The sequence below is a fragment of the Podarcis melisellensis genome, assembly GCF_964234715.1.
Source record: "Podarcis melisellensis genome assembly, chromosome: 10".
Lineage (NCBI taxonomy): Eukaryota > Metazoa > Chordata > Lepidosauria > Squamata > Lacertidae > Podarcis > Podarcis melisellensis.
The window spans coordinates 54,051,724-54,070,107 of NC_138542.1; the positions used below are offsets into that span (position 1 = coordinate 54,051,724).

Below are 18,384 nucleotides of genomic sequence, written 5' to 3' on the forward strand. Positions count from 1 at the left end.
TATACCAATACCAAACATTATCACTATTAATAAAACTGCATAGCATCAAAAAAAGGGCTCTTGAGTGTTCAAAGCAGTTCCCACACATTAATTCAGTAAACCTAACAACAGTTCTATAAGGAAGGCCAGTATTATTTCCTCTATTTAAAAAACCCTCAGGTGGTGAATCCTGAGAGAAATGGTGGCATAACAGAGCCACTAAGAGATGTACCATCATAGTCAAGGGAACTCTAATATTTGCAAAAATACAAAAACTCCTTTCTTTTTAAATTCTATGGGGTAATGCCATCAACACCACACAGCCCAATGAGGACTGAGCATGTTTGACAGAGGCAGAACATTGGCTGTCAGCTGGAAAAGAGAAACAAGGAAGAGAGAGTGTGTATACTGCCTTTCTCACAAGGAATGCCTTTGTTAAATGTTGAAAAAGAGGAGTTCCTTTAGGAGGGAGCAGTGGTGTAGCATGGGGGGGGGCACAGGGCAGTTGCTCCAAGCACAAAATTGTTAGGGGGTGCAAAATATCAACACCCTGCACTGCCGCAATACAGCTGTGTGCGTCCATCGCTGGGCTCCACTGAAAACGGCTTCTCCATGCGAACCATGAAGCAACCTCTCCAGACGTCAGAACGACTCTTCTTTTCTTATCTCTGCGGCTGCGATCCCCTAGGTGATGCAGACTGCGTTGAATGTGCATGCATGCTCCCTCCCTCTCCCGCTTCTGTGCAGCCCCGGGCACCGGCAACCCATGCTACACCACTGGGAGGGAGGCCTCCCTTATTATCCCTGTAGTGCAATGAGGGGCTGAGGAAGAGAGAGACCAACTACTGAGCTAATGACAGTGGCAAGTTTTAAACTAGGGTCCATCTTGGGAAGTGTTTGCAAGTTTATAAATGATCCACAAGGACTGGGTTAGAAGGAACAAACTTCATTTAGAAGTGTGCTACTGGGAGTAAAACTGAGACTAGCCAGATACCCCTTAGCTTGCTTTCCTTGCTGGTCTCACCCAGAACTGAAGGTGTGTATGCAAGACTCACAAACAGGAGCAGGGGCTGGGCAGCCTGCCTGTAATTTGTAGCGGAGCACCCAATAAGTGATGGTGGAATACATACAGGAGAGCATCTGCAAGGATTTTTCCATGGGGGTTAGGTGGGGCAAAGTAAACAAACAGACAGGCAGACATTGACATTGACATCAGAGAACAGGTCTACCTTTTCTGAGAGATCTGGTGCTGACAGAGCGTTATTTTGTCATCTAGATAATGTTCTAGTAAACTTACTGTGTGTGTTTAAAAGAAAGCTATGACTTATGGTTCATAGGGTAAGAAGAGACAACTGCCCCCCTTTGCTTGTCCATAAGGACAGACCCAGAACAGGAAGGGGTTAGTGGATAAGGTACCTTATGTAGATTTTGAAGGCCACCCATGAAGCAGATCTTTCTAGTCTGAATTCCAATTCCTTGAGACCCTTGTGAACCACCCTGTTGAGTCTGAAGCGACCAGGAAGCTGTAGGAACTTGGACTTAAATTAATGGGGGAAAGCTGATGAATGGAAGAGGCTGTCAGTCTCCAAAGGAAATGCTTCTGTTCAGGAAGTGGAGTGAACATGAAGGAGTACCTGGCCTGTGTGTACTTAAAACTCTGGTGCACAGGAAGTTAGAGGGGCTTTGATGGGGCGCCAGTTGCGGGCCTTTTGTAACAGAGATTAATGTCCTGTATGAACTGACTGGCTTTACTATATTACGGGTCATCAAAGGAAGCAATAGAAAGATAGGATCACACGGCAAGGCTTGGAAGTGGAAACTGTTGGGAACATTTCATTAACAAAAAAGGAAACGAAAAGGCTACCAGTATTTTCCAGTAAATCTTTTAAATATGCATGAAGCACACATGGACTCTTTTTAATTAGATAGCCTCTATATTGGCGTTTTTAAGACGCAAATGCTCTTGATGTTTTTAAGGTACTTGAGTGCTGTTCTGCAAAAACAAACAAACAAAAAACCTCTGTTAATTTTAGAATCCACTGGTTTGTAACCCACAACCTGCCTTTGTGCAGCAAGCAGCTAGAACTATTTCCAAGTAAACAGTGCAGGCTGGCAACAGATTCCTTAAAGGAAAACAGGCGCTACACCAATTTAAAACTTGCTTAAATGTCATTATCAAAATATCCCATTTAAGACAGTAGGTTCATGGCTTGACTAGGCAGAGAGGACGATAGTTGCATTGTACACAAAATATGCTAAGGTTTTGGGTTGGTTTATTTACTGGCAATGCTTTGGCAAGTTTTCAAGTTACACAGAACAGTTTATCAAGGGCCGGTGTTCTGAATAACTATCAGGTGTACAATCCTGGTCAGCAGATGGTTTTCATGGAGGGAGCAGTATTAATGTAAAGGAAATGGATGGGGAATGGTCTAGTGCTCACTGAAAGAAACTGTGGCCCTTCTTTCTTGTTAGACTGTGACTACAGCTCCCATCATCCGTGGCTATAGGTCCTGCTGGTTGGGGCTAATCGGAGATGGAGTCCAACAACATTTGGAGGGGCACAGGTGTCCCCTCTTTGCCATAAGTGAACTGCTTAACAAGTTCTGTTGCTACAGACACTGTTTCCTTCAGACCTTTTTTCACTTTTAAGATGATAACAGGAAGGCCATGACGAGGCTCCTTTCAACATGCAACCAGAAGAAGCTCTTTCTGCACCAGGCACCAGCTGATGCTTCTGAATAAGAGGTGCATTTAATCATTCTGTGCTGGTCCAGTTCTGGACACAGCCAAAAAGCTCTGGCTTGGTTCCACAGACTGAAAGTTAATCAAACTCACAGAATCATAGAGTTAGAAGGGACCCTCAGAATCATCTACTCCAGTGTTTTCCAAACTTAAATCTCCAGCAGTTTTTGGAGTACAATTCCCATCATCCCTGGCAATTGGTACTGCTAGCTTGGGGACGTTGGGAAACACTGATCTAGTCCATCCCCCGACAGTGCAGGAATATGTAGCTGTCCTATATGGGGATCAAACCTGCAACCTTGGCGTTATCAGGACCATGCTCTAACCAATTGAGCTATCTGGGCTGACCTACAGCAAGAACAAGTGCACAATATAAGTCATCATTCCTTAAGCCCCTTAAGTCCCACTGATAATATAGTCGGGATCCAAGCCTACATATTCTGCAATTCCCATTGTTTTTGAGATAACAGAAGAAACACTAAGGGGAAGGGGTAACTTCCAAGCCCATGGGCTCTGATATGGTCGAAGATTACCCAGACAGCCAGAGGGATCTGAATACAAATGGTATACACTAGGCCAGAGGATCCTTTCAGCAGCTCTAGTGGTTTGCAAGAAAAATGCTAATGCAACAGGCTTGTTCACATGAAACGTAATCGCAAACGGAAGTATCCCAAGCCAGGGTTGCAAAGGCTATCAGTGTGCATCGCACAGGTCAAACACTCATCAATAAAGAAGAAATATTTTCTGGGAAAAATCTGATCCCTGCGGACACCTTTGATTTACCGTCTCCTCTATCTGTGCTGTAAATTGATCTCTCGCCGACTTCCCATCTCCTCTCAAATGGAACCAGCTTCCGCCTGGGTGCTACGAGAGTCATTTACATTGACAAGTGTATCCAGCTCAGGAATCAGTGCATCTCTTTTCTCTCGCTCAACAAAACAGCTTTTGTGCCTTTAAAGCCTGGAGCAGTCTATGATTTCAGCAGGAGACATTCTGTCTAAAAGTCAGCTCTGCTTGGCTTTCTGAATGAGAGGAGTGGATTTGTCAAGACAGGAAGCACAGCGTTTCCTTTGTGCCTGGAAGTTGCCACTGCGTCAGGCGCGCTGTTGCATCCAGTGGCCTATTTTCCCCCACCATGAATTATGTCACTTTAAAAATTAATGTCCTCGTGCCGCTCAGCAGATTCCAAGTGTCTAAGCTGGTGAGCACAGATCTTTTTGTTATAACTATCATGGGCAAAGAGATTGGCCCAGTTTCCTTTAATGGTTGGTAGCAGACCTCCTTACCAGCAGAGGCGCCAACTTGCGAGGAAGATGGGGGGGCAATGATGCTTGTGTGACATCACAATGCAATGTCAGGAGGAACCAGGGGGCAGAGCTGACCGTGGCGGCAGCGTGGCTTCAATGGCTGGTGGCTCCTCCTCTCTGGTGTTCGGCCTCCTTCTCCTGCCACCACCAATGGCCAGGGGCTGCTTCCCTCTCCTTCCCTTCTGTGACAGGAGGAGGAGAAGGAGTCTTTAACATTGGGGGTGCCAGTCCCCCCCCCAAATTATTGGGGCCCCCTAAAGAGCTGGGCCCCTAGGAGTTGACACTTTTGCTTGCCAGTCTGTAGCCACAGGGGGAACAAGAATATTCTATGCCCTTTCTATTTATATAGCCTTTTAATCTTTTATTCAGAGATATAAAGCAACATGTACAGACCACATTCAATCCCAACAGGTATCCAAGATGGTGTTCTCCAGATGTTGGAGGACTCTAAGTCCCATCATCCCAGCCAGCATGGCCAGGTGGCCAGGAATGATGGGGTTTGGAGTCCAGCAACATCTGGAGGGAATCATGTTGATTACACCTGTTCTATCCAATGGCTAAGTCAAACTGGCATTGCTACTGCCTTCCCACCTTCTGGCCAACAAATACAAAGGCACTGGGATTACTGGCAAGTGTTGATCATACGTTTAAAATTTTATAAAATGGTGATGATTTTATTTATTGTTGCCTTTATATTTACCTTTCCTCTGAGGAGGTCCGGGTAGCTTTTTCTCCTCACAACAACACTGCGAGGTAGGCTGAGAGCCAGTGACTGGCCCAAGGAGATCCAGCTGTCGTTCCCAAGGTAGTTAACAATCCATGCTCCTTCACGGGGAATTTTAGCTCCCCTAAAGTCTCCTAAGGACTCTCAGCATCCTTAACAAACTGCATCTCCCAGAATTCTCTGAGGGAAGCCAAGGCTGTTTATAGTGGTATAGTGTTTTAAATGTATGGTGTACATGTGGTCGACAAATGTGCGAGTGTGGGGAAAGTGAGATTGTGTCTGGTAACCATCTTTCCCCCATTGCTCACACACCTACTGGCTCCCTGGTGGCTACATGACAGACACATGACTAGCGCATGGAGTCCTTTTCTCCCCTCATGCATTCACTGAATACACAGACAGTTCTCTAAAGACTGGCTACTGGTGTTGTGCCACCATATACACATATTACCGGTACCCCCCTCTGCACAACATTTCCCGCCCTGGGCTAGTTCATTAGCTCCTCATGCATACTAGCTTTAGGAGTGTCGAACAAGACATTTTACTTCCTACTTCCTAGAGAGCAATCTCTCACATAGTGCAGCAATTCACCCAGGTTTCCCACTTAGATGGAGCATGCCCAGTTGGACCCACAAGCACCAGTTCCCTGACAGACATAGCTGTATACCTATAGGATATACTCACTGCTGAATGCCTGTTTGTCACATTCACACTTTAATATTTCTAGATTTCTCACTAAAAAAAAGAACTCCAGTATCCTTAATCAAAGTGTGTACAGTAGTACCTCGGGTTAAGAACTTAATTCATTCCGGAGGTCCGTTCTTAACCTGAAACTGTTCTTAACCTGAAGTACCACTTTAGCTAATGGGGCCACTTGCTGCTGCCGTGCCGCCACCGCATATTTTCTGTTCTCATCCTGAGGTAAAGTTCTTAACCTGAGGTACTATTTCTGGGTTAGCGGAGTCTGTAACCTCAAGCGTCTGTAACCTGAAGCGTCCGTAACCTGAGGTACCACTGTATATGAAGAACCATCTTCAAATGCAGTAATTCAGCTTACATTTAGCCAGTAGCAAATTTAATATGATTGCATTTCTTGTAGTGACCAAAGAAAACAGCCACTCTTTAAATGTCTGCCTGACCAAAGAGGAGAGGTCGAAGGGTGCATGCTGCTTGCATTATTCTTAATTATTCCTAATGCACTGGCTAAGGCACTATAACTTGGTTTGTAATCCAATATTTGTAGGAAACTGGAATTCAGTTCAATCAAGCCCATGTAATACCCCAACCTTTCTTGACTTTAAGCCCATTAAGGACTACGATTTTAGTAATATTTCACACGATGCACCAATTATCCAGCCTGCAATTAGGCAGGCAACAACAATGACAGCTTTAAAGCCCAAGGGACACTTAATCCATAGAGGTTTTGTTTTTTTCCACTTTTCAATTGCAAGAGAAAAACTCTAAATGATATCATTCTATGGCTAACTAGGAACTTGTCTAATACCAAGTCAGAGATCCATCTAGGACTGTCTGCATGAAGGCTGTGTTCATGTTCCTGTGCATTTCTGCAAGGTGTTTTTAATCTGTGTTCACACATTACCCAACATGCATATGTATCTTGTTGTTGTTGTTTAGTTGTTTAGTCGTGTCCGACTTTTCATGACCCCATGGACCAGAGCACGCCAGGCATTCCTGTCTTCCACTGCCTCCCGCAGTTTGGTCAAACTCATACTGGTAGCTTCGAGAACACTATCCAACCATCTCGTCCTCTGTCGTCCCCTTTTCCTTGTGCCCTCCATCTTTCCCAACATCAGGGTCTTTTCCAGGGAGTCCTCTCTTCTCATGAGGTGGCCAAAGTATTGGAGCCTCAGCTTCAGGATCTGTCCTTCCATTGAACACTCAGGGCTGATTTCCTTCAGAATGGATAGGTTTGATCTTCTTGCAGTCCATAGGAGTCTCCTCCAGCACCATAATTCAAAAGCATCAATTCTTTGGCGAGCAGCCTTCTTTATGGTCCAGCTCTCACTTCCATACATCACTACTGGGAAAACCATAGCTTTAACTATACGGACCTTTGTTGGCAAGGTGATGTCTCTTCTTTTTAAGATGCTGTCTAGGTTTGTCATTGCTTTTCTCCCAAGAAGCAGTCATCTTTTAATTTCGTGGCTGCTGCCACCATCTGCAGTGATCATGGAGCCCAAGAAAGTAAAATCTCTCACTGCCTCCATTTCTTCCCCTTCTATTTGCCAGGAGGTTAGGGGTCTCTAAAACAGCTCTCAGCACCCTTAACCAAGGAAAGCTCCCAGAATTCTTTGGGAGAAGCCATGACTGCCTAAATGGCATTGTTGTCCCTTAAAAGCATGTTGTGAGTGTGACCCTGGTCGTCATCTTCTCCACTGTGGCAAGATATATTTCTATCCAGATTACAGCCATTACTTCTAAATTTGCACGTTTGCATCAATTTAGCATAAGCAAATTGTTGTCCTCTTTGGGGGTGATATGTTTCCTTTGTTGCTGTTGATGATGATGTATAAAGTGACTGCCTTTGAGAAGGACCCTGTATACTGCCTTGAGGAAAGGTAGGATATGAATGTAATAAATAGAGACAGAGATTCTGGTTCTCCCCCTCCCCCTCGCGTTTTAAGACAGCTGCAAAAAGTACAGATTGCCTCCAGCTCTCTTTTACAGAGCAGGAGAGTGCCAGGCTTACATCCTCGGAGGATTTCTCCTTTCTTTCCAGAGAGATAGTTCACAGCCTTGCTTTCATACCACGGTAAGATCTTCGCTTCCCTGAATGTTCTGTTTTTGAAGTGAGGCAACCTGTCTTAACTCAGGCGGTCTTCTTCATCATGTAGACAGATCCACCCAAGTAAAAAGAGAGAAAGGGGAAAGAGGAGTGGATGTGGCAGAATGCCTTCCTTGGCAATAAAAGCATGAGGGAGTAATACAACGCAAAGAGTCCAACCTGTCGTACCTTCATTACTATCTATCTCCCTTTTTCAAAATAGTCATTACTTGCCTTCTGGCAGAGAACTTAACGGCCCCTGCAGTGAGACAAGGCCTGGGAGTTACAGACAAGGCACAAACCCAAGACGAGAGACCATTTATCTTCTGAAGTTCTGCTAAATGGATCAGGCAGACAAAACCAAGGGAATGAAGGACATATCTGTCTGATATGGGAGCAAAGCTGTATTTTAACCAACACTGAGCATTCGCTCCAGCTGTTGAATCAAGGACCCTGGTTGAGAGGGGAAGGAGGGGGCTAAAGGTCACACACACATCCCAGAATGCCCAGGTGTAGCCGAATTGCCTCCAAGATAACTAAACATACACACACACACGGTGTTATGTATTGAGTTGAATAGGATCCAAAATGCAGCAGTCTGATTGGTCCTAGAACAATAGGATCCAGAATGTAGCAGTCTGATTGGTCCCAGAACAATAGGATTCAGAATGCAGCAGTCTGATTGGTCCTAGAACAATAGGATTCAGAATGCAGCAGTCTGATTAGTCCCAGAACAATAGGATCCAGAATGCAGCAGTCTGATTGGTCCGCAGGAGCCATCCAATCAAACTCCAGGTGGAAGTGAATCCGCAACCTGATTGGCCTACAGGAGAATCCCGGAATTAGCCAATCGTGTGGGGCCCATTGTGTAAATAATGTATATAAAGCAGACATTTCGGGGGAACTGGCATTCCTCACTACTATGAGCTGAATAAAGAGCATGAAATCCACACTAGACTCTGAGTATTTTTCACTGGCAACAAGGATGGGATTCCGCTGAGCTGACCACCACACACAGCACCACAGCAAAAAAACCCCTACTGTTTTGGTCAAGGAAAATTGATAAAGAAGAGGAAGAGGTGCAGCCAGTTTTCTAGGACCTGCCAACTAAGTGTGGAGCTTCGCTATGGAGAGTGAGGAGAGCTGAGAGCTGATGTTTGGAGAAAGGAGGGAGACAGAGGTGAAGTTGAGAGGAAAGTGGCCAAGCCCTGCCTGGTGAGCTTTGCGTTCATTCGCCATTCTATAATATTCATGAAGTTGTGCATTTTCAGTGCTATCTCCAGGTAGGCGTTTCATAGAATCGTAGAACTGGAAGAGTCTTTGTCCCACCCTGGGGCTCAAACCCATGAATCTGAGATTAAGAATCTTATGCTTTACCAGCTGAGCCATCCAGGTTGTTGGTGAACCCGCTGGTGAAGAGTCCTGTCCTGTACCCTGTGAAGTCACTGCGAGTTGACAAGGCAACCCTGAACTGTGACGGGTCCATGGTCCGACTCAGGATGGAGCACTTCCTACCTTCAGAAATTCTTATCTCTATGTGGGAAAAATGTAACCAGCAAAGCAGCAAGTAGCCTCAGGATGTTTGCTTTTCCAGGTCACTGGTGGGGACGGCAACCTCTTGCTGACTCTCTTTTAAAGGCCTGGAGTGTTTAATGATCAAATTAGCGGTCTCGTTTGTCTGACACATACCGGGGCTGGTACCTTGGAGGCGTTTACTTTGTAACATGACCTGTGGCTTTGCCATTCAGAACTGTCACCCAACCCTAATCGTACACGGAAACACCCCAGGGGACACGGTTCAGCTTTCAGCAGCTTCAGTTGAAAAACAGTCAAAAGCAACTCCCATACATACATCTTAACACACACACACACACACTCATTGAGCATCCTGCATTTTCAGACTTGAGCCCTCAGAATGCTAATACCCCAAGGACAGATTCACACCAAACATTTAAGGGACACCCAATGCACTTTTAAAACACTTGCATACTGCTATTCATAAAAAGAAATATTGACATAGTTTACAGCAAACGTACCTTGACACGAAGGGCAGGATCACTGTTTGCTGTTCTGCCCCTGGACCTAGATCAGGGTTTCCCAAACGAGGGTCCCCAGCTGTTGTTGGACTACAAGTCCCATTGTTATAAGAATTTTAAGGTCATATATATATTTAAAAAAATTTAAATGTTCATAACTGTATATATAAACCACATGTCTGAAACCCCACAGATTAGGTCCTGACCAAATTGACCTCAAATATTTCTCTGCAAGGTCAAAGTGGGAAACCTCCCCATTGTCTCTTTCCTCACAAATCCTGTCTTAAGGGCACATTCAAGATATGAACAGGGTGTGAGCCTGTGACCTGTGACCCAGATTCAGGAATTAAGTAGTTATAATTACAAAAGAGTGGCCAAAATCCAGATAATGCAATCAGGCAACTTGCCAGACAGGAGATAAAAAACGCACTCAGATTTCTATTGTAGACCGCCTTTTCTGTGATATACGTATGATGTATCTGGGGGGTGGTCTTGGGCTACACCCCTTCTGTGATGTATGTATGATGCTTCTGGGGGCGGTCTGGGACTCCAGGGCAGGCAATTTGAAATGTCTATATAAGGGCTTGCACTGGGTTCCTCCTCCCTCCTCTGTGTGGTGAGTGAGGACCCTGTTGCAACAGATCAATAAAGATCAGGCTTACTAGCTGCTTTGCTTCTCAATATTCTCTGGTTGGTCTCCGTTATTTTCTCCTACCGATAGAGAACCTACAGAAGGACTCTGTATGGGCTCTTGGGTACCCCATAAGGGAAAAGGAGCAGGTTTTTTTTTTACTTATACCACCATCATCCCTAGCTAGCAGGAGCAGTTGTCAGGGAAGATGGGAACTGTAGCCCCATAGCAGCTGGAGACCCAAGTTTGGCAAACCCTGATCTAGAGCAACCTTCTCTAACGTAGTGCCCTCCACGGTGATGCTATACAGCTCCTTATTGAGCCTCTTAGCGCTCCAGATCTGCTCTGCTCCTGTAGTAGGTATTGCTCATGGACACAAATGTCAGCTGGGCACTGGACTAAGCATTGCAATGACACAATGACCTGTGATAGCCCTATTCCCAGAGGGACCAGGCTCTCTGTACAAGCACAGACATAAGCAAATTCCGTTTATTAATTCTGCGGTCCCTAATAAACCAAGTACAACCATCTCTCTCTATCTCTAATATCTATCTATATATCTATCTAGTTAATTTTTTGTGAAGTCAGGTCTGCTAGAGGCAACTATAAATCCCTTAATCTTTCACTAGGCCTTGATCTCCCCCGTTCTCTTTATAAGTGCCACGCAAATCCATATCTATTCAAGTCTGCTGTAGGCCAGACAAGGGGGAGAAATGCAACATGCAAAGCTAATGAAGTGCGACTGCATTTTTGTCAACAGGTCCCGGCAGATTTTAGATATCTTCATTATTTACAGGGGAGTACAGTTTCATGCTTGAAACCACAGCCGCTTCATCAATGAAATGCTTAGAAGGAGACACAGCTGAGTTTCTATTTAACTGCTGAGTGATTCCCTCTCAGGGACGCGGGGGGCGCTCTGGGTTAAGCCACAGAGCCTAGGGCTTGCCGATCAGAAGGTTGGTGCTTCAAATCCGCACGACAGGGTGAGCTCCCGTTGTTCGGTCCCTGCTCCTGCCCACCTAGCAGTTTGAAAGCACATCCAAGTGCAAGTAGATAAATAGGTACCACTCTGGCGGGAAGGTAAACGGCATTTCCGTGTGCTGCTCTGGTTCTCCAGAAGTGGCTTAGTCATGCTGGCCACATGAGCCGGAAGCTGTACGCTGGCTCCCTCGGCCAGTAAAGCGAGATGAGCGCCACAACCCGAGTCGTCCGCGACTGGACCTAATGGTCAGGGGTCCCTTTACCTTTTTAATTCTCTCTCACAAAAGAGAAATGAAACATATTGGGAACTATTCATTAAAGTATGAGGGTTGTACCCCACTGGCCTTCCTGTTGCATTTTCCCTGATGCCTCCCCAGGTTGACAAGCCCCATTTGCCCCTCACTTCCCTCTCTACAGAATGTGCAGAAACCGCCTTCTTGTCCTTTGGACCCACTATTGGTCTTGTCCACTCAGTCTGCTGGAGTTGTCTGTGTTTTATTTTGAATTATGGTGCTGGAGGAGACTCTTGAGAGTCCCATGGACTGCAAGAAGATCAAACCTATCCATTCTTAAGGAAATCAGCCCTGAGTGCTCACTGGAAGGACAGATCTTGAAGAAATTCAATGATTTTCACCCCACAATCAACCTAACAATGAATCAATCTATGCAAGAAATACATTTTTTGGACACTACTATAAAAATACAGGATGGGCACATAGACACCACCTTATACCGTAAACCAACTGACCGACAAACATATCTACATGCCTCTAGCTACCATCCCAAACATACCAAACAGTCCATTGTATATAGCCAGGCACTACGTTACAGCCACATCTGTTCCAATTCTACAGACAGAGACTCTCACCTAAGAGATCTACAGCAAACCTTTTTAGAACTAAAATATCCGCCTGATGAAGTTAAACAACAGAGCAACAGAGCCAGACTGATACCCAGAGAGAACTTGCTGCAAGACAGACCCAAAAAAGAAAATAACAGAACACCTCTAGTCATCACATACAGCTCCCAAGTTAAAACAGTACAACGCATCATCAGAGATCTACAACCTCTCCTGGACAATGACAGTTCTCTTTCTCAAGCTCTGGGAGGAAGACCTTTCATTGCCTACAGACAGCCACCCAATCTTAAACAACTCCTAACCCACAATAATACTACAACCAGACCTAACACGGACACTGGCACCAGAGCCTGCAATAAACCCAGATGCCAACTTTGCTGCCACATACACCCGGACAACACCATTACTGGCCCCAACAACATCACACATACCATCTTGGGACTATTTAATTGCTCATCGTCTAACATTGTGTATGCCATCAAATGCCAACAGTGTCCTTCAGCTCTCTATATTGGACAAACAGGCCAGACCTTACACCAAAGAATAAACGGACATAAATCGGACATCAGGAATCACAAGACAGAGAAACCAGTAGGAGAACACTTCAATCTCCTAGGACATTCTATACAAGATCTCAAAGTAGCTGTTTTACTACAAAGGAATTTCAGAAATAGACTGGAAAGAGAAGCTGCTGAATTGCAACTTATCACCAAACTTAAAACCATGGAGACACCTGGTCTGAACAAAGACCTTGGATTCTTATCTCATTATACATGACAAAGCCATTTTTCACCTTCTCACCCCTTGCTTTTTCCTGTAAGACCTATTGCAGTCGTTAAGAGTGTTAGAGGACATTCGGCACAGAAACATGTGTGTATACCTTTAAGAAGTTTCTGGGATTAATTGGCTGCAGGTGACCGTTGCTATAAAGGAAAAAAGCTGAGTTTTGTTGCTTTGCCTGCAGGAATAACATCCACCAGAGCTTGTGTTTATTTGTTTAGTAATAAAGTCTTCGTTTTTCCGTTTGGTGTTTTTACACCTATGTCTCCTGGAGTCACTCTGTCCTCTGCCACCGGCTGGCATCCCCCTCCAATAGGTTATGGGCCCAGTCCCCAGTCTTGAGTGGGCAGAGACAGAGCGTGAAAAGAACCCAGAGACTGGAAGCAACTCAGCGTTTCTCAAGCAGCTGGCTGTGTGAAGGCATCAGCAGGGAGTGTCTGTTTGGAACCAGGAGCCGAACATTTCTTCAAGCCACGTGTGAGTAAGAACTGAGTGGAAAGCTGAAGGCTGGGTGGTGCCATGGCTGGACTTGGAGCTGGAGCTCAAGGGGGAGCTTCCTACTTTCCAGTAGAGAAACTGGGAGAGTCCAATTATATGTCATGGAGTTTACAGATGCAGGCGTTTTTAAAGAAAGAACAATGTTGGACTGCAATTGTTAACCCTCCTGTAAAAGAGGAGGATGAAGAAGTAGATGAAGCAGACCAAAGGCTGGAGGACAAAGCCTATGCCAATTTAATTCTGAGTTTAGAGAAGTCTCAGTTATCTCATGTGCGAGACCTTGAAACAGCAAGTGAGATTTGGCAAGCACTGAGAGCAATACATATTAGAGACACTGCTGGCAGCAAAATTACTCTAATGAGAGCTCTGTACCGAGCCAGACTAAGTGAGGGTGAATGTGTTTCAACACATCTTCAAAGAATGCGTGATTTATTTTCACAGTTAAATGAACTTGGGGAACATTTTTCTGAACAGAGAAAAGTTTATATTGTGCTGTCTTCACTTCCTGAGTCATGGGACAATTTAGTGATGACTCTGGAAGCAATCCCAGAAAGCCAATTAACAATGCATTTCTTAACTGGCCGTTTGCTTGATGAGGAGGAAAGACGCCATGAGAGGAAGGCCACAACCCCTCACCGTAACTCCAGAAATGGGAGGCAGTCCAGTAAAAGATATGCAACTGATGAGGAGCGGCATCCTAAAGAGGTTGTAGACCACAGAGAGGAAGCAGCGTTCACAGTTAGAAGATGCTATCGTTGTGGGTCAACCAAGCATTTAGTACGACAGTGCACTGTGTCTGTGGGAGAAAATACAAGACAAGGGCGGCCTGCGTTTGCTGGGAAGCGAGGAAACAGGAAGAATCGAATCCAGTATGTTTCTGCAGCAGTTCGAGGCACCAGTCACGACGTTGGACAAGACTGGATTTTAGACTCAGCAGCAACAAACATTTTTGTCAAGTCTGCACAAACCCTTGTAGAAAAGCAGCCTTGTAAATCTGTAAATGTAGTACTAGCTGATGGAACAGTGCATGAGTCAGCTGGAAAGGGTAGTGTGAATATCAACTGTTTAAGTACCAAGTTTACCAATGTTTTATGTGTACCAAGCTTAGAAAATAATTTGCTTTCAGTTACAAGTCTTGTTAAGCAGGGATTTAAAGTAACCTTTTCTGGTTCAGGCTGTAGAATAGAGAAAGCTGGAAAAGTGGTTACAGCGTCGCTACAAAATGGTTTGTTTGTTTTGAAAGACCAGCTAGTAAGTGAGTCTGGGGCATGTGTTAAAGCCTGTAATAGAGCCTTGCATGATGAGTGCCAGCATCTGTGGCATCGTCGTTTGGGGCATGCCAATTTCCGCAGTATTGCAAAAATGCCAGAATTAAGCAAGGGAATTAAAATGAAAAAATGTTCAGTTTTTCTAGACTGCAATACCTGCAAGGAGTCTAAAAGTAAGCGAGGGTCTTATCCTGAAAGTACTAGAATTAGCAAGAGGCCATTTGCTTTAGTACATTCAGACCTTTGTGGGCCATTTGCAGAGTCTGAAGGAGGAGCAAAGTTTTTTTTGGTTCTTGTGGATGATTATAGCCGGTATACTTGGGTATATTTGTTAAAACACAAAAGTGAAACTGGTCAACTGATTAAGAATTGGATCAACTATATAGAAAGGCAGTTTCCTTACAAAGTTACCCAGTTACAAAGTGACCGTGGAGGCGAGTTCATGTCTGAAGCCCTCCAAGTTTGGTTGAAAAAGCGTGGTATTTGTCACCGTAAATCGTGTCCTTTTTCACCTGAAGAAAATTCAGTTGCAGAACGCAAGATAAGATCTTTACAAACAATGTTAGATTCAATGCTATGTGATTCTGGCCTATCCAGGAAGTATTGGGGAGAAGGAATTCTGTGTGCTAACTACATACAGAACAGATTGTTTCATTCTACCATAAACAACACCCCTCATTTTTTGCTTTATGGAAAAAAACCCTTTTTGGGCCATGTTAAAACTTTTGGTTGCTGGGCTTGGGTTCACATCCCAAAAGGACAGAGAAGGAAAGGTGAGCCCAAGGCAAAGAAACTTAGGTTTGTTGGCTATCAAACTTGGTCAAAGGGGTATCGTTTTGCACTAGGGCGTGGCAGAGTTGTAATATCAAGACATGCAGAGTTTTGTGAGCAAGATGGTTGGGTTCGTTTACATGGAAATTCAGAAGTTATGTTATATTCTGATAATACAGATAAATTTGTGAAATCTGAGGAAGATAAGCCACAAATTAAAGAAAGTTCTGAAAGTGACAGTGATGAGGATTCAGGGGATGAGGATCCCAGTACACAATCTCCTAAAGCTGAACCAATTTCTCCTGAGCAGGATGAATCAGAAGGGGAAGATAGTTCAGAGGGGGAGAGTGTTCAAGTTAGAAGGTCACAAAGAAGCAATAAGGGGGTACCTCCAGAAAGGTTTACTATACAAGAAGCTAAAACTGTTGATGTGAAAAAGGAACCTCGTGATTATGAGGAAGTTTTAAAGTTACCACACCAGGAAATAGTAAGGTGGAAAAATGCAATGAAAGCAGAAATGAAATCTTTAGCAGAACACGATGTCTTTACCATTGAGCCATTGCCAGAAGGAAAAAAGGCAGTGGGCTGTAGATGGGTGTATAAAATAAAACACTTGGCAGGTGGTGATGTTAAGTACAAAGCCCGACTGGTAGCACAAGGCTTTACTCAAAGAAAAGGTGAAAGCTTTGATGAAACCTTTTCTCCTACTGCAAGGAGTGAAAGTGTACGCTTATTGTTAGCTCTTGCAGCACAACGTGGGTTTAAGGTAAACCATTTTGATATTGAAACAGCTTATCTTAACGCAAATCTGCAAGAAGAAATTTTTATGAATCAAGCGCCAGGTTTTGAGGCAGGAGAACAGAATTCTGTATATAGGCTGAACAAAGCAATTTATGGGCTCAAACAGTCAGCTAGAAATTGGAACGAATGTCTTGATAATGCTTTAAAAAATCTTGGTTTTAAAAGAAGCTTAGCTGATAACTGCTTATACACTAAAGGAAAGGGTGATAAACAAGAATTGTGTTTGTGTTATGTTGATGATTTGCTTTACTCTACAAAAGGTGACAAGCAAGTGAAAAAATTTGCAGAACAACTAAGAAAGGAATTTAAAGTAAGAGATTTGGGGCCAGTAAAAAATTATCTCGGTTTAGAAATTCAAAGAACAAACGATGGAAGTTTTTTGTTGAGTCAAAAAGACAAAATAGTGGAGTTACTTGAAAGAAACAATATGCAAAACTGCAAGGGAATAAAAACCCCAATGGAAATAGGTTTTTTCAAAAATGAAGAAAAATGCACAGAACCTGTAAATCCTGAAATGTACCATTCAATAATTGGAAGTTTATTATACATTTCATTGTGGAGCAGACCAGATTTGAGTTATGCAATTGGAATACTAAGCAGACTAGTAAGCTGTCCTACAGAAAATGCCTGGAAAGGTTTAAAACGTATTTTCCGATATCTAAAGCAAACACTTGATTATTGTTTAAAATTACCATCTTCAGGGTCCACAAAATTGCAGTGTTACGTGGACAGCGATTGGGCCAACCTGCCTGATAAAAAATCAATTTCTGGAATGGTATTTCAATTTGGAGATTCTTTAGTAGGATGGAAATCCAAAAAACAAACTATAGTGGCCACATCATCAACTGAAGCCGAATACTGTGCATTGTCGGAATTATGTAATGAAGTAAAATTTTATGTTCAGATCCTCAAGGATATAGACGTAGAGTGTAATTATCCTATTCAAGTTATGGAAGATAATCAAGCCGTAATAACCTTGTCTGGATCTGACCTGTTTAGAAACAAATCAAAGCATTTAGAAATTAAATACCAAAATGTAGCTGAAAATGTAAAACAGAACCAGATAATGCTGAAGTATTGTGAAAGTACACAAAATGTGGCGGATGTATTTACAAAAGCGTTAACCCTTGAAAAACATACACGACTGGTAACAAAGTTGGGAGTTGCAGTGTGTAATATGTAAATATGTTCTTTTCTGTTTAAAATACTATTGTTTCTGTTTGAATGAGAGGGGGTGTTAGAGGACATTCGGCACAGAAACATGTGTGTATACCTTTAAGAAGTTTCTGGGATTAATTGGCTGCAGGTGACCATTGCTATAAAGGAAAAAAGCTGAGTTTTGTTGCTTTGCCTGCAGGAATAACATCCACCAGAGCTTGTGTTTATTTGTTTAGTAAAGTCTTCGTTTTTCCGTTTGGTGTTTTTACACCTATGTCTCCTGGAGTCACTCTGTCCTCTGCCACCGGCTGGCATCCCCCTCCAATAAAGAGTCGTCAACAGGCTCATCACAGCTATCTGCCAATCACCTATTCCCACCACCCTTCTGAGTAATACCCCTCCCCACCTTCTCACTATATAGAAGGGTCTGGAAACTTCTGTTTCAGTGTATCTGAAGAAGTGTGCATGCACACGAAAGCTCATACCAAGAACTAACTTAGTTGGTCTTTAAGGTGCTACTGGAAGAAAAAAAAATTTTGTTTTGACTATGACAGACCAACACGGCTACCTATCTGTATCTGTGAGGGGAATTGGAGTTTCCTAGCAATTCTCAGGCCACTTAGAGAACTACAGCTCCCAGAATTCCTTGGGGAAGCCAGGCCCATAGTGCTTTAAATGTGTGGTGCTAATGTGGCCCTTAGGACCTGTGTGCCTGCTCAGTCTTCTGTCTAGGTGTTAAGCACTGATGGGCAACTTGGACCAGACAGCCAGACCTTGAAGCAGAGCTGGTGTGCAGAACCTTTAGCCCTCCTGAGGCTGATGAACTACAGCTCCCATCATCCCTGGCCATTGCTCATACTTGAAGGGACAGATGGGAGCTGGAGTTCTACAACATCTGGAGGACCAAATTTCCCCCCACACCTGAAAGAGAGGATGCCTTGAAATAGGGGGCTGTCTTCTGTGCCTCCTTAGTTGCAGTCTGGCGTTTTTAATGCTATGCCATACTGGCTCTCAAAATGTATAGAAAGATGGAATCCCCTCTCCAAAGAAGCTTATCTGGCAAC

At 43.9% G+C, this 18,384-nt stretch overlaps 1 long non-coding RNA gene across 1 annotated transcript; it reads right to left on the bottom strand.

Annotated features, from left to right (window-relative positions):
* Positions 1 to 1,848: 1,848 nt before the first annotated feature.
* On the bottom strand, positions 1,849 to 4,184 carry LOC309379790. The gene is made up of 2 exons (XR_014172645.1): positions 3,505 to 4,184; positions 1,849 to 1,972 (listed from the first exon to the last, which is right to left on the bottom strand). It is a non-coding gene; the product is annotated as an uncharacterized lncRNA (long non-coding RNA).
* Between the last annotated feature and the right edge of the window lie 14,200 nt (positions 4,185 to 18,384).